The sequence below is a fragment of the Macaca mulatta genome, chromosome 1 (assembly GCF_049350105.2).
Source record: "Macaca mulatta isolate MMU2019108-1 chromosome 1, T2T-MMU8v2.0, whole genome shotgun sequence".
NCBI classification, from domain to species: Eukaryota; Metazoa; Chordata; class Mammalia; order Primates; family Cercopithecidae; genus Macaca; species Macaca mulatta.
In genome coordinates this window covers 219,938,105-219,955,543 of record NC_133406.1, presented here as the reverse complement: position 1 = coordinate 219,955,543, position 17,439 = coordinate 219,938,105, and the positions used below count along the sequence as shown (strand labels likewise).

At 38.7% G+C, this 17,439-nt stretch overlaps 1 protein-coding gene across 32 annotated transcripts in view; it reads right to left on the bottom strand.

Annotated features, from left to right (window-relative positions):
• The window catches only part of EIF4G3 (eukaryotic translation initiation factor 4 gamma 3), a 375,758-nt gene that overhangs the window by 192,486 nt on the left and 165,833 nt on the right, over positions 1 to 17,439 (bottom strand). The gene's annotated exons all lie outside the window — the stretch shown is intronic.

Here is a 17,439-nt window from a genome sequence, read left to right as displayed (position 1 = left end):
AAACTCCAGGCCTCAAGAAATACTCCTGCCTTGGCTTCCCAAAGCGCCCGAACAACTTTTTAATTTTTTTTAAGAGACAGAGTCTTGGTATTTGCCCAGGCTGGTCTTGAACTCCTGGGCTCAAGAGATCCTCTCGCCTCATCCTCTTCAGCAGCTGGAACTACAGGCAAGAGCTTCCTTACCAGCTAGTGCAACACTTTTTAAGTTACCATAAATCTCCTGATAAAAGGACATCACCAACCCAAAATCTAGGTGTAATCATTTTTCTTTTTTTGTGCATTAAGGCATTTTATTTACAAGTATGTATTATGTTGCTAGAAAAAGCATCCCAGAACTTTCCCTCCTGTGTGTTTCACCTTGCCTCTTCAAGGTCTCTGATGCCAGGTAAGGTTGTCAGTGCAATGAAACAAAACCGACAGGATGAGAGCAGATTATTCTGCCATTTTTTTCTAGATCTTTGAGTTGCACATCATATCTCAGGCTGATCACTCCACACTTATTTAACCTGCCTGTGAGGTTCCCAACAATTTTTCCCTGCTCTCTGATCATCAATGATTTCAAATTTGCCAATGTAAATTGCCTTATCATGCCTCATCATCATGGTTAGAAGGAAAGCATGACCTAGTAAGAATCTGGTGGTTACCTCTCTATTCAGCATTGTTGACGCTCCTGAGAGCATCAACCAGAACATTCATATACACAATTGTGGCAGCACAAAAAGATGAAGGAAACACTAGGTACAATTATTTGAAATTATCAATGCAAAGAGGACCTACTGTGAATTCATCTAGTTCTGAAATGGATAGCCCAAACCACAAACAATATCAAACATGGATGAGAACACTTGCTTTTGCTATGGTGTGCTTTCCTTGAAGAAGACACCTCAGAGCCACAATTAGAGTCTACACAGTTAACGGTTACATATTGCTGTAATCTTGCCAAGACTTACATACCTTAATCCTTTTAAATGATCCCATAAAAATCAATAACCAATAAGAACCTTATACAAAACCTTAGAATAAGTGATAATGTAATACACACGGCTAATTTACCATATATTTTCTGAAAATAAAAACATAAGCTTTTCATTGCAAATCCATGCCAATTGTTACTTTTTTTTTTTTTTTTTTTTTTTGAGATGGAGTCTCGCTCTGTCACCTAGGCTGGAGTGCAGTGGTCCGATCTCGGCTCACTGCAAGCTCCGCCTCCCGGGTTTACGCCATTCTCCTGCCTCAGCCTCCTGAGTAGCTGGGACTACAGGCGCCCGCCACCACGCCCGGCTAGTTTTTTTGCATTTTTTAGTAGAGACGGGGTTTCACCGTGTTAGCCAGGATGGTCTCGATCTCCTGACCTCGTGATCCGCCCGTCTCGGCCTCCCAAAGTGCTGGGATTACAGGCTGGAGCCACCGCGCCCGGCCCAATTGTTACTATTAAACTGTGCGCTATTCAATATTTTTTTTAAAAAATGCTTGTAACGTATGTAAAATGAAATGCCACCAAGAACAATGGACATATACTCACAAGACTTGGACTGAAATCCTAACAATTGCTACTGAATACCGTTGTTAGTTTGGGCAACTCATTTATCTTTCCCATGAATGTAAACAGGAACAACACACATACCTCTCAAGGCAGTTTGTGAAGATTAAATGAGATAAAGTAAAATATTCCCAAAGCACCTTTATTTACCACTATCCCACAGCTATGAATGAGGAAACCAAGGACTGAAAAATTGAAGTATCTTACCTAAGAAAACAAAGTAAATAATATATCTGGAAAGTATTAGCATCTGTTGACCATTTAATGTTTAGCCGGATCACCAATTTTAAAGGAAATATTTGACAGGATTCATCATACCTTCCAAATAACAAAACAAAACAAAATTTCTTTTTCTTTTTCTTTATGAGTCATACAAAACAAAATTAATGGCTTCATATTAGACACACAGGCTATCTGGCAATCTTTCAACATGGTAACCTTAATATAGCCATCTCTGTAGCTGACACTAAGGTTCAACATCAGATTGATTTCCTTTCCTACTCTAGTTCTACTAAATCTAGCCACTAACCTAAAAATATGGCAGCAAAGTATCTCATGTCTATCAAATAATTAATAAATGGGTCAAACACTACCTAAAACTTATTCAAAGTTTTCTTATCAACGATTATTTACAGCACTGTTTCAGACACAACATTTATGTGTATGTATCACATTCAAAATCTGAAAGGCTGCAAGTTTGACTATTTTAACTTAAACAAACATGAGGAATGAATTTCTTATTAATTCTGGCTCCACTGAGATAGGGAAAGTATTTCTTCAACTTCTATTAGAGAATTTGGATATAGTTTTAAAAGAGAGCACCAATTTCATTCTTCATTAAATTAAAAAAAAATCAAGTATTCATAAGGTCATTTCTCAGTAATGAGGCTCTTTGATCTTAGGATATATTTTGACACTAATTTAATTTGGAGGTATTCTGAAGCAGGAATTTCTAAATGTCAAGATATTAAATATAACATTGAAATATATCACTTACAAAAACATAAAGAAATGTTGCCTCTTTCTACACTTCAATTAGAGGAACACTTTGTTCTCTCATAGTTGTTGTACTATTGAAATAGAAAGGGAATCCATAGTATTTCATTGAACATGCTAAAAATATACATGACAACCTTATTTGACTTCAGTCAAAATTTTAACAATATTTTCAACACTCAAGCCAAATAAGGCAACATACAGCCAACTGAAAATGCAATATGTGAATTGGCAGTCAAAGATAAAGTTCTTCTGTTCAGAAAGAACACCCTCCCTGATCACACATATGGCTGGGGCTCTGTCAACAATGTTCCCAATGCGCCTTTTTCCAGATTATATCCTTGCTCTGAAAATGATTACTAAAAAAACAAAAAATTATTTTCTTTTGTCTTAGGCTTTCTACTCTAAAAAAGACTAAAAAAATAATAATCAAGTACTTCTTCTCATATTTACTTTGTACATATGCCAAGAGCTAATTCAGACTCTGTACACAAGTAGTTTCATAAAATGGAGAGCACAATCTCTAATGCAGCCACATACAGAAGTAATTGTTCTGTCACAATGTATGCCATTATACCATTAGCAATATGCAATGCTTAACAGAGGCACATGACAAAGAAATTTTGCTGATAGATCATTCAATGATCGTTCAGAGCATTTTTCCATTCTCTGTGGATGCCTTTAGAAACTTCTTAGGAATGGTATGACTTGTTACCTACCATTGCTGTAAGCAGTGCAACTGTAAAAGATGCCTCTACTCTTTTATCTCTTCTCTTCATTTAATGATTTATTCTAGAATAATTTCCTTAATTTACTACCATGCTTTGTTGAAAAATAATGTAAAAGTTTCAGTGGGAACATACTTTGACCATGTTTCACATCAAATGCATAGAAAACTAGGGACAGATCAATGAATAATCATTTCAATAATAATCAGAGCTTCTGTTTGTACTTTCCCTTTTCAAGTAATTTCAAAGTCATCACAAAGATTTACTTCTCCAAGGACATATGGATGAACACACAGAATTTACACTGCAATCCAGTATACTGTCCAAGTTGATGAGTTACAGACATCTGTTCTCATTTCCATTATTAATTTTATGTTTCAATAAACCTTTTTTAATACTTTTTATATTGGGGGGAGATAAGAACGCAATAGTGACAGCAAACCCAGCAAACGATGTAAATTAATAATGTTACTGAAAAGCCAATTACAACAGTCCTTATGGTGTATATATAACCCTTAAATCCCTAATGATGATGTTAAAAGCAGTGATTTGGACAGTCAACCACAGGTAGAAATGGTGAATTCCATTATAAGACAAAACAAACTAACACAGCATATCAAGTATAACAAGACTCCAGACGTGATGGTTTTCAAACCACAGACATGCGAAAAAATAAATCTACATTTCCTATTTTCACAATACAGTACAATGGACTTAAGCTAACAAAAATAATTATAACATAAAACATTTGTTTAGCTTTTACTAGGTTTCAGGTACTATTATAAGTACTTTATATAAAGTCAGAGATGACATGCCATTTCTCGTTTTAAGATTCTGCCATCACCTAAACTAAATTCTGCCATAAAGATTAAACTCAGTATTGTACACGCTGTATGTGAACAAACATAAATCTGACTAAAAAACTAAGCTGCCAACTTTTCAAAGAGCTATAAAGGGCCAGGTGTGGTGGCTCATGCCTGTAATCCCAGCACTTTGGGAGGTAGAGACAGGCAGATCACCTGAGGTCAGGATCTCAAGACCAGCCTGGCCAACAGTTTCACTCTGTCTCTACTAAAAATACAAAAATTAGCTGGGCATGGTGGTGGGCACCTGTAATCCCAGCTACTTGGGAGGCTGAGACAGGACAATCGCTTGAACTCGGGAGGCAGAGGTTACAGTGAAACAAGATCGTACCACTGCAATCCAACCTAGATGATAAAAGCAAAACTTCATCTCAAAAAAAAAAAAAAATCTATAAGGTAATACTGAGTACATTTTAAATATGCTTATCCTTTTGATTCTATGATTCCACTTCAGGGAACTCACTCTGTGAATATATTCACAATGGGCCCTTCCTAAAAGAAAAAAAAATACTCAAAAACAAAAAAACTGGAAATATTCTAAATGTCTACATATAAAAAAGGTGAGATTATGTACTTAGTCACTGAGAGAATATAGAATAATCTTTAAAATGAATAAAGTTAACATACACCATGGAAAGATGTCCATAATAATATCAAGTGACAAAAGCAAATTGTAGAATTTTTAAGTATAAAAAGACTCTGTCTTAACTTTAAAAACTAAACATATGCACATAGTACATATATCAACCAAGGAAGATAAACGTCTTAGAGAAATATGTAGCAAATTTTAAACTGACTACTTCAGAGACAGTTATAAAGAGTGTACAGGATACAACTTATAGGTTTTATTTCATATGCTTCTATATTATATCCAATGATCAGCAGGATTATTTTATAATAAAAATTTAATAAAGAAAACCTCTGTCCTCCTCCAGCTTCTCTTGCATGAAATACAAACATGCCAAGCAAGCTGGGTGCAGTGGCTCATGCCTGTAATCCCACTTTGGGAGGCCAAGGTCAGAGGATCGCTTGACCCCAGGAGGTTGAGGCTGCAGTGAGCTATAATTGTGCCACTGTACTTCACCCTGGGCAACAGAGTGAGAACCTGTCTCGAACAAACAAACAAAAAACAAAGCAAACCAGAATATCCAGTAGGAAGTCTGCTGTTTTATAGAGCTCTAAATAATTTTTGATAATAAAAATTAAATCAACAGCATTAGCAGAAATCTAGCACAAAGGAAACACTGTGCTGTAGGCTATGTGCGTAAATAAGGCCTAAGACAGATGATTGTTTCACTTATTTTAATCTTTTTTTTTTTTTCTTTGAGATGGAGTCTCACTCTGTCACCCAGGCTAGAGTACAATGGCGTAATCTCAGCTCACTGCAACCTCCCCCTCCTGGGTCCAAGCACTTCTCCTGCCTCAGCCTCCTGAATAGCTGGGATTACAGGCGCCCGCCACCTCGCCCAGCTAATTTTTTGTATTTTTAGTAGAGACGGGGTTTCACCATGTTGGTCAGGCTGGTCCCAAACTCCTGACCTAAGGTGATCCACCTGGCTCAGCCTCCCAAAATGCTGGGATCATGGGCGTGAGCCACTGTGCCCAGGATACTTATTTTTAATCTTTAAGAAGTTTAGTACTAAATCAATAAAGAAATATAGATGTAAGAAGCACTTACTCAGCCACAGTGTATAATCCTTTGCAGTCATTAAAAAAGATACAGAAGAACATTTAATGATATGGAATGAGTAATACAGAGAATGTTGAAATAAACCCACATATATGCAGAAGGTATTAGAAACATTTCAAATTAGTAGAAAAATACCAAAATTAATAAATTGTGTTGAGAAAACTAAATAATCATTTAGAAGAAAGATGGTTAACCATCCTCAACTCATTATACCAAAAGAAATTCTAGATTGATTACAATGTTGGAATGAAAAATTTGAAATTGTAAAGGGGCTAGATGGAAATCTATCTCTATCATCTTAGAGTTGGTAAAGACTTAAAATCTGAATAAGACTACATAGCTATACCAATAAGTTTTAAAAATAGGCTATTCCTATTAATTCATACAAGTTCTTAATTCTGCTTTAAAATTTCTCTTTATAAACTTCTTTCTCTTTTTGCATATATAAGTGTGTTTATTCATTTTTCTTCTTTTATCCTTGGAGACACGGTCTCGTTCTGTCACCTAGACTAAAGTACAGTGCTACCAACACAGCTCACTGCAGCCTCAGCCTCCTGGGCTCAAGCAATCTTCCTGCCTCAGCCTCCAAGTGCTAAGACTACAGGCACATAACACAATGCCTAATTTTTAAATTTTTCGTGGAGATAGGGTCTTGCCAATGTTGCCCAGTCTGGTCTTGAATTCCTGGCTTCAAACAATCCTCCTGCCTCAGCCTCTCTAAGTGTTGGGATTATAGGCGTGAGCCACCACATCCAGCGCCGTTGATTCTCATTAGTAGATATTATAGGGTACAAATTAAGAGAGAGAAACTCTTCCACCTAACAAATGTTTGACACTTAAATCTGGCCAGAGTAACAAAAATAGCACCTTAAAGTCTAGACCAAGTACCTTCAACCTCTTAAGAATTGTTCTCTTCCTCTTCTTCTTTTTTTTTTTTTTGAGACGGAGTCTCGCTCTGTCGCCCAGGCTGGAGTGCAATGGTGCGATCTCAGCTCACTGCAACCTCTGCCTCCCAGGTTCAAGCAATTCTTCTGCCTCAGCCTCCCAAGTAGCTGGGACTATAGGTGCATGCCACCACGTCTGGCTAATTTTTGTACTTTTAGTAGAGACAGGGTTTTACCATATTGGCCAGGCTGGTCTCAAACTCCTGACCTTGTGAACCGCCTGCCTTGGCCTCCCAAAGCGCTGGGATTACAGGCGTGAGCCACCCCACCCAGCCAAAAATTGTCTTCTTAAGCGCTACACAACACAACCAATGCAAATAGAACTTTCTGTGATAATTATAAATGTTCCATATTTACTCTCTCTAAAATAGTAGCTATTAGCCTCATGTGGCTACTGAACACTTGAAATATGACTGATGAAACTGAAAAAATAAATTTTTATTTAAATGCATTTTACTCAATTTAAATGTTGTGGTAGAAAACATGTAACAAGGCCTGGCGCGGTGGCTCATGCCTGTAATCCCAGCACTCTGGGAGGCCAAGGCAGTCGGACCACAAGGTCTAGGAGTTCGAGAACCTGGCCAATATACAAAAATTAGCCGGGCATGGTGGCTCACGCCTGTAGTCCCAGCTACTCAGGAGGCTGAGGCAGAAGAACCACTTGAACCCAGGAGGCGAAGGTTGCAGTAAGCCAAGATGGTGCCACTGCACTCCAGCCTGGGTGACAGCGGGAGACTCTGCCTCAAAACAAAAAAAGAAAAGAGAAGAAAACATGTAACAAAATTTACTATCTTAACCACTAAATATACAGTACTGTTAAAAACTATATGCACATAATACAACAGATCTCTAGAACTTTTTCATCTTGCAAAAAACAAACTCTATAACCACTGATTTCCATTTAAATTGTATTTATATACATTTTAATCACTTAGAATGTAAATATCCATATATATAGCCCATGGCTAACATACTGCACGGCACAGGTATAGAAAACTGTTAATTTCCATGTTTTGCTTTTACGAGTTCTATATTTTATATCACTTCTGCGACTCTACTTTTATAGAAGTACAACAATATCCAACGAACAAGATCACAATATAAGACACTGGAGACAGTGGCAGAGACCTATCACTGAATTTCCTACGCAGTCTTAAGCATAGCACTTGTTTTCCTCAGCTAATAAAGACTAAAGCAGTAAGCTACTGATTATCAAAGTGTGGTCCACAGTGTCCTAGGCATCTCTGTAATGCTACTAAAGCAGGTGTGGGAGGTGAAATATTTTCATAATATAAATACTAAGATGTTACAGGCCTGTGCTGATATTTTCAACAATGACAGAAAAGCAAGGTGGATGTAGCTACTAGTAAATCTTACATATATACTCAGGAAATCTGAGATTTCACTAAGTAAATCTTATATATACTTAGTGAAAATCAAGGCAATGATAGTCATTGTATTCTTCATCCCTAAGCCTTCATGACAAATTAAACTTTAAAAAAAAATTAAAGGAAAAAAAAGAGCCAGTACTTAAGAATGTCACTTTATTTAACTTTTAAATTTTTCTATTCTACAGATAATTGACAAAAGAATGTCACTTCTTTAACAGAATGTATCACTTTTTAAGTTGAAATAATTATAGACTTACATGGAATTTGAGAAATAAAACAGAGATCCCATATACTCTTCATCTAGTTTCCCTAATGGTAATACCTAACTACAGTACAGTACAACAGCCAGAAAAACCGCATCGATACAATCCACCAACCTTATTCAGATTTCCTGAGTTTTACTACAGATGCATGCATACACATCTGTGTGTATATTTAGTTCTATGCAATTTTGTTACATGTATAAATTCATATAACCACAATTACAGTCAAAATACAAAAAATTTCTTGACAAGGATCTGTGGTATTACCCTACCTATTAATAGCCACAAACATCTTCCTTCCTGCCTCACTCCTCTCCCTTGACAACCACAAATATATTATCCTCCATCTCTATAATTTGGTTATTTAAATAAGTTATATAAATAAAACAATATACTCATAAACTTTAGCACACCTTTTTAGTATACCGTGTTGATCAAGTGAGAAGACATAAAACAGTTCTGAGGTAAATTAGTAGTACTAAGAAAAAGCACCTGTACCACCATTAGAGTCACAAACTGAACTAGCCACTTTTTCATGCAATGCCATTTTACTTGAAAGAATGATAAACTATGCTTATACACATGGGTATGTGCAGACATTTTTATTAGTAGATATAATGCATATAGTATTGAGAACCCCAAAGAGTTCTATTTAAGAGTATAAAGGGATACTGAAGTATAAAAGTTTGAGAACACTGGCCTATACTGATATTAGAACTATAAGTTTTCCTCCTTTACCTCTTGCTATTTAATTATTAAACATTTACATTATCTATCCTTAAGTTTTTGTCTTAAAAAAAAAAATCCAACATTCTCATTCCTGAGGGTTTCAGGACAGTCCTTTACCATCCCGTATTTCCACAGGTATGGCACATTATTTTATTGTGACCCTAAAATGATTTCCCATTCACAATGCTTAGAGGCACCTGCAACCTCATGAGAACTTTTCTCCCCAAATCTGTATAATTAGTGCACATTTCAAATCCCACTGCAATAAAATGCTTGAATTAAGAGAAACAGCAAAAATTCTATTGTTTCATAAAGCAGGACACTTTTTGCTTCAAAAACATGTATATCTGCTTCAAAAACACAAGACATCAGAAAGACAACAGACTACGATGATCCAGGTCCACATCACCCCATGAAAACACCAAGTGAACAACATACTGACCAAAGTACCTTTGTAAAAACTCAAGAAACCAGTTAAGAACCTGGAGAACTGGAGAACAGAAGCCACTAGGATTCACAAAGAATAAAGTTTTGTGACTGAACGACCAAGCTCCCCATCCAGAACAACAAAAAGCAGGGAGACAGGATTAACGTGCAGCTCCCACTTGGATGAAGAGAAGAACGTGGAGATTCACACCATAGACTTTTGCTCCAAGAACCACCCACAGGAACATATCGGGAAAACAGAAAGAATCCACAGATCCTCTGAAAGAAGTAGCACACCGCTGCAAATTCCACAGGACAGGTGAGAAATCGTGAGTTCCCCAAGTGTAACAGTAGGAAAACCTGCCTCAGAACACACATTCCCACTGAAAAAAAATGAAAATCCAGATTACAGAAGGATTTAACTTTACCTAGAACTGAAGCAGATTTAGTGTGGGATATGAAAGTAGAAGCAGTAGCAGGAAGAGCTTTGCAGGCACTCACATTCTCCAGCTAGAGTCCAGGAAAGCTATCCCTGACTATACCTCACAGGGGCCCTCAGGGAAGGAAGCCAGCAGAATTTGGGAAGGGGTCACAGGGTGAAAGAAGCTGCCAACTCATTTGTGTAATAATTTCAACCAGACACAAACTCTCTCAAGCAGTTAAGAATCTGCAGCAGCCAACTGAGTATGCCCAATCAAGAAAAAGCCACACTCAAAACAACATAGAAAAAAATTTAAAATATTAAAATAAAGAACAATAATTTGTTAAGGCAGTCAAGGAAAAAAAATTTTTTAATGTATATATGTATGCATATTTAGAGGTCACACTTGCTCCAATCCCTCCTCATTGATGTCAAGGTGGGAGGAACCCAACTAATTCTAAGAAGCTCCATCATGACAGAAGGAAAAGAGTGGAACTTGTTTGCATCATTCTGGCTTGTCTGGGGGCTGCTCATGGGACTGATTTCTGTTTCACCTTATGCAAAGTTCAGATGGGAAGAGTGGCTGAGTTGAGAGCTACAGAGATGCTGCCGACCTGCCAGTGCTAGGGGGACAAAAGACAAATGGCAGAGGAACACGACAGAACATCTAAGATGCCACTCTTACATCAAGGCACCTAAATGCACTGATAAATCCCAGGGATCTGGGGAAAAGTGTTCACATAGGTCCAGTGAATACACACACACAGAAAAGGTCTACAGGACCTCAAGCCTTCACACCAGGCTGATACTCCTGATGTTACCCATCATGGAATCAGTCCACAAAGATTAGAAGAGCTGGCTATTTAAGTGCTCAACTTTCAACAAATATCATAAAGTGTAGAAATCGGGTGGGCACAGTAGCTCATGCCTGTAATCTCAGCACTTTGGGAGGTTGAGGCGGGCTGATCACCTGAGATCAGGAGTTCGAGACCAGCCTGGCCAACATGGTGAAACCCTGTCTCTACTACAAATATAAAAATTAGCTGGGCATGGTGGTGGGTGCCTGTAATCCCAGCTACTTGGGAGCTGAGGCAAGAGAATTGCTTGAACCTGGGAGGTGGAGGTTGCAGTGAGTCAAGGTCATGCCACTGCACTCCAGCCTGGGTGACAAAGCGAGACTCCATCTCAAAATAAAAAAAAAAACACAAACAAAAACAAGTTGTTGTTCTGAAAGAATTATCACTGGTGGAGGCACTGGCATAGTACGTGTGTCCATGGTTTATTGGTTGTTGCTAATCAGGAATTGCAGCACTGACAAAATTCAGTTGTTTTCAAGGATGTTGTGATTGTGGCTGTCTGGCCCAGTTCAAAAGTTAAAGACAAGTTCCTGGGGTATTTTGTTTTTATTTCTTTTTAACTCTTATAGGTTCAGGAGTGCAAGTGCAGGTTTGTTAAATAGGTAAATTGTGTATCACAGGGGTTGTGTGTAGACATTTTGTCACTCAGGTAATAAGCACAGTAGTTGGTAGGCAATTTTTTGATTCTTACACTCCTCCCACCCTCCATCCTCAAATAGGCCCCAAGGTCTGTTGTTCCTTTCTTTGCATCCATGTGTACTCAAGTTTAGCTCCCACTTGTAAGTGACAACATGCAGTATTTGGTTTTCAGTTCCTGTGTTAGTTCTCTTAGTATAATGGCCTCCAGCTCCAGACAAACACTTTTTTTTTTGGTATGGAGTCTCACACTGTCATCCTGGCTGGAGTGCAGTGGCACAATGTTGGTTCACTGCAACCTCTGTCCCCTGGGTTCAAGCAATTCTCCTGCCTCAGTCTCCCTAGTAGCTAGGATAACAGACGCACACTACCACACCTGGCTAATTTTAGTACTTTTAGTAGAGACGGAGTTTTGCCATGTTGGCCAGGCTGGTCTCGAACTCCTGACCTCAAGTGATCTGCCTGCCTCGGTCTCCCAAAGTGCTGGGATTTCAGGCATGAGCCACCATGCCCGGCCTCTAGACAAAGACTTTTAAACTGTCCTAAATACACTCAATAAGCTAAAGAAAGAGGATGGGAGGGAGGACAGACCTAAATGAAATTTAAAAAAAGATATATAAATAGAGAATATCAAATAGTTTTAAAAAAGGGTGGGGGAGGAAGGGGAAGAAGAAAAGAAACAAATTCTGGAGCTGAAAAAATAACTGAATTGAAAAATTCACTAGAAGAGTACAAAAGCAGGCTCTAATAACAGAACAAAGAATTAGTGAACTTAAAGGAAAGTTATTTGAAATTATCCAGTCTGAGAAGCAAAAATTAGAAAGCATAAAGAAAAGGTAACAGAACCTAAGGGACTTATGGGACACCATCAAGCAAATCAATATTCACATTACAGAAGAAGAGAGACGAAAAGGAACAGGATTATTTCAGAAAAAATGGGAGAAAACTTTCCACATTTGAAGACATGGATATATGATAGCAAGAACTCAATGAACCCCATGTAGGAAAAAAATCAAACAGACCCACATGGAAACACACATTCAAAATCTGAAAAGTAAAAGACAGCCTAGGTACAGTGGTTCATGCTTATAATTGCATCACTTTGGAGGGATCAAGACAGGAGATCAAGAACAGCCTGGGGAACATAGCAAGACCCTGTCTATACAAATTTTTCTTCTTTAAGGTAAAACACTATTAACCTTAGACTATTGAGAGCAGCAAGATAAAACCGAATCATGACAAGCAAGGGATCTTCAATAAGATTATCAGCAGAAACTTGTAGACCAGAAGGTAGTAGAATGACATTATTCAACATGCTGAAAGGAAGGAAAAAAAAACAACAACCACCTTATCACATGAGAATTCTATATCCAACAAAACCTTCACTCAAAAATGAGGGAAGAATTAAGACATTCCCAAATTTCAAATTAATGAAATTAATAAGCTGAGAAAGTTCATTACCATAAGACATGCCCTATAAGAAATGACAAAAGATTCTTCAAATTGAGAAGAAAGGAACTAGACAGTAACTGAAAACCATATGAAAACATAAAGTTCTCCAGCAAAGATAAATACACGGGCAAATATATAAGCCTCTATTATTAAAATTTTGGTTCGTAAGTCTAGTTTTTATTCTTTTACAGGATTTTAGACAAAAGCATAAAAATCTAAGGGCATACACAATATATAAAGATGTGATTTGTGATATCAGCAACAAAGTTGGAGGGGACAAAGTTGGAGGGGCCTGAGGTGCAAAGAAGTACAGTTTTTGTAGCCAACTGATGTTAAATTGTTATCACCTTAAAATACATATTCATAACTTCACGATTTTACATGAAATCCCTCTGATAATCATCCCAAACAAATTCTGTAGACTACACATAAAATGAAACAAAAAGAAAATCAAAATGTGTCACTACAAAAACTCAACTAAGCACAACAAAAGGCAGTAAGGGAAGAAATTAGGCAGACTCTTAAAAAAGATATTTGTGGCCAGGTGTGGTGGCTCATACCTGTAATGCCAACACTTTGGGAGGCTGAGGTGGAAGGATTACTTGAGCCCAGGAATTGGAGACCAACTTGGTTAACATTGTGATACTCAACTCTACCAAAAATAAATAATTAGTTGGGTGTGGTGATGTACTCCTGTAGTCTCAGCTACCCCAGAGGCTGAAGTGGGAAAATCACCTGAGCCCAGAAGGTCAAGGCCATGATCGCATCACTGCACTCCAGCCTGGGTGACAGTATGAGACCCTGTCTTAAAAAAAACAATAAAAGGCCGGGCACAGTGGCTCATGCCTGTAATCCTAGCACTTTGGGAGACCAAGACGGGTGGTCAGGAGTTCAAGACCAGTGTGACCAACGTGGTAAAACTCCATCTCTACTAAAAAATATAAAAATTAGCCAGGCGTGGTGGTGTGCGCCTGTAGTCCTAGCTACTCGGGGACCTAAGACAGGAGAATTACTTGAACCCAGGAGGCAGAGGTTGCAGTGAGCCGAGATCACGCCACTGCACTCCAGCCTGGGTGACAGAGCGAGGCTCTGTCTCATTTAAAAATAAATAAATAAATAAATAAATAATAAAAGAAGATATTTCCACACCCATGTTCATATCAGCATTATTCACAATAGCTAAAAAGGTGGGGGCAACCCAAGTGTTCACTGACAGATGAATGGACAAGCAAAATGTGGCAAACACATACAAAAAAGTATTATTCATCCTTTAAAAAGCAGCGAATTCTCACACATTACAACATGGATGAGCTTTCAGGATATTATTCTAAGTGAAATAAGCCAGTCACAAGAAAACAAATACTGTTTGATTTCACTTCTACGAGGTACCTACTCTATGGCAAATCACAGAGAAAGAAAATAAAATTGTCGTTAGCAAGGGATGGGGAGAGGAGATAATGGGGAGTTAGAAGTTTAGTATCCTTAATCCAAATGCTCCAAAATCTGTAAATTTGTGAGAGCTGGCATGAAACAAAAAAATTTTAAAACCTCATTGGAGCACTTGAGATTTTCATACTAGAAATGCTGAACCTGTAAATAACGTAACTCCAAAATTCAAAAAAATCTGAAATCCAAAACTCTTCTGGTCCCAAGCATTCTGGATAAGGAACACTAGATCTGTCTTTAATGGACAAAAAGTTTCAGTTTTGCAAGATGAAAAGAGGTATAGAAGATATACAGTGTTGATAGTTACATATTTTTTTTTCCCTGAGACAAGGTCTCACTCTGTTTCCCAGGATGGAGTGCAGTGGCATAATCATAGCTCACCACAGCCTTGATCTCCCAGGCTCAAGCGATCCTCCCACCTCTGCCTCCCAAGTAATTGTGACTACAGGTATGTGCCACCACGCCCAGTAATTTTTTTTTAAAAAATCTTTTATAGAGACAGGTTCTTGCTGTCACCCAGACTGGTCTCAAATTCCTGGGCTCAATCAATGCCCCTGTATTGACATCCCAAAGTGCTGGGATTACAGGTATGGGCCAAAGTGCCCAGCCAAATGTAAATGTTCTTAATACCACGGAACTATAAACTTAAAAATGATTAAGGTGGGCTGGGCAGGGTGGCTCACACTTGTAATCCTAGCACTTTGGGAGGCCGAGGCGGGCGGATCATGAGGTCAGGAGTTCGAGACCAGCCTGGCCAACACAGTCTCTACCAAAAATACAAAAATTGGCTGGGCGTGGTGGTGGGCACCTGTAATCCCAGCTACTTGGGAGGTTGAGGCAGGAGAAGGTTGCAGTGAGCAGAGATCACGCCACTGCACTCCAGCCTGGGCAAGAGAGCTAGACTCCTTCTCAAAAAAATAAATAATAAATAAATAAAATAGATAAAAGGTTAAGGTAGTACTATGGTTGAATACTGACCCCTCCAAATCTCATATTGAAATATGACCCCCAATGTTGGAGCTGGAGTCTAATGGGAAGTGTTTGGATCAAGGGAGTTGATCTCTCATGAATGAGTTGCTGCCATCCTTGTTGGAGTGAGTTCTCACTGAGTTCCCTTAAGAACTGGTTATTGGCCGGGCGCGGTGGCTCAAGCCTGTAATCCCAGCACTTTGGGAGGCCGAGACGGGCGGATCACGAGGTCAGGAGATCGAGACCATCCTGGCTAACACGGTGAAACCCCGTCTCTACTAAAAAATACAAAAAACTAGCCAGGCGAGGTGGCGGGCGCCTGTAGTCCCAGCTACTCGGGAGGCTGAGGCAGGAGAATGGCGTGAACCCGGGAGGCGGAGCTTGCAGTGAGCTGAGATCCGGCCACTGCACTCCAGCCTGGGCAGCAGAGCGAGACTCCGTCTCAAAAAAAAAAAAAAGAACTGGTTATTAAGAAGAGCCTGTCACCTCATTCTCATCATGTGATTTCTGAACACACCTCCCCCTCACCTTTTGCCATGAGTAGAAGCTTCCTGAGGCCCTTATTTTTAGCAGGTATTGGTCTGGCAACATGCTTCTTGTATAGCCTACAGAACCATAAGCCTAATAAAGCTTTTTTATTTCAAATAATCCAGATTTAGGTATTCCTTTATAGCAAATGATCTCAGAAAGATGGTAAATTTTATGTGTATTTTATCACAATTGAAAAAAAAATTTTTTTAAGAGAACAGGTCTCACTCTGTTGCCCAGAGTGGAGTACAGTGGCACAATCATAGCTCACTGCAGCCTAGAACTCCTGGGTTTAAGTGATTTTCCCCTGCTTCAGCCTCCCAAGTAGCTGGGACTAGAGGCACGAGTCACCACATCCAGATAAAAACATTTTGAAAGTAGTCAAAACAACAATATTACTATAGCACAAAAGCCTGATATCAAACAAGTTTGTTTCAAGAGCATTGACTCAATTTCACTAATTGGTTGTCAGACTAATACATATTTGCACATGTATTTGTAAATGCTTGCTTGTTTCTTGTTGAATTGTAAAGAATACTTGACAAAGTAGAGCTGTCTAAACAATGAAAACATGATATGGCAGTATATTCCACATGAAACTCATATATGGTAGACAGCTATATAAAACCATCCAACACAGATGTTAAAATCAACATTTAACAGTCTGCACAAAACATGATGCCTTTTTTATGTTTCAGTGAATAAAAAATAAAAATTTTTATATTTTATTATCGAGGGAGAGTAAGAAAGGCCCAAACAGAATACCTATTTTTTCTCATCTCATAGAGCAAGAGAAGTTATTTAAAAACAAAATGCCATAGCATGCCAAGGCAGGAGGATCACGAGGTCAAGAGATTGAGACCATCCTGGCCATCATGGTGAAACCCCGTCTCTACTAAAAATACAAAAAATTAGCTGGGCGTGGTGGCACGTGCCCGTAGTCCCAAAAACTCGGGAGACTGAGGCAGAAGAATCGCTTGAACCCAGGAGGCAGAGCTTGCAGTGATCCGAGACTACGCCACTGCACTCCAGCCTGGCGACAAAGCAAGACTCCGTCTCAAAAAAAAAAAAAAAAAGCCCCCATGAATATAATCAAGAAATACTACAAATAATTAAATAAAACAAGAAAATAATTCCTCTACTACAGGAAAACATTGGCTCTTCAGGTCAATGAGGGTTCTGTTTCTATTGCAACTGCCAATCTGACAGGAAATGAGGAACCACTTTTTCCTTCTTAAAATCTAACATCATCCCATGTGGAATAGTTGCGTCCACTTAAAAACATTTTCTTATTTATTCTTTGCAGTGTGCCAAAACACTATGCTGAACTCAGGCTTTGAGGCCCAGGCAACCATCAGAAATGACCAATTTGTGGGGCCAAGGCACAGTGATCACATCTGTAATCCTAGCACTTTGGGAGGCCGAGGTGAGAGGATTGCTTGAGCTTAGAAGTTAAGACCAGCCTAGGTAACACAGCGAGACACCATCCCTACAAAAAAAATTTAAAAATTACCCAGGCATGGTGGTGCATGCCTGTGGTGCAAACTACTGGCGAGGGTGA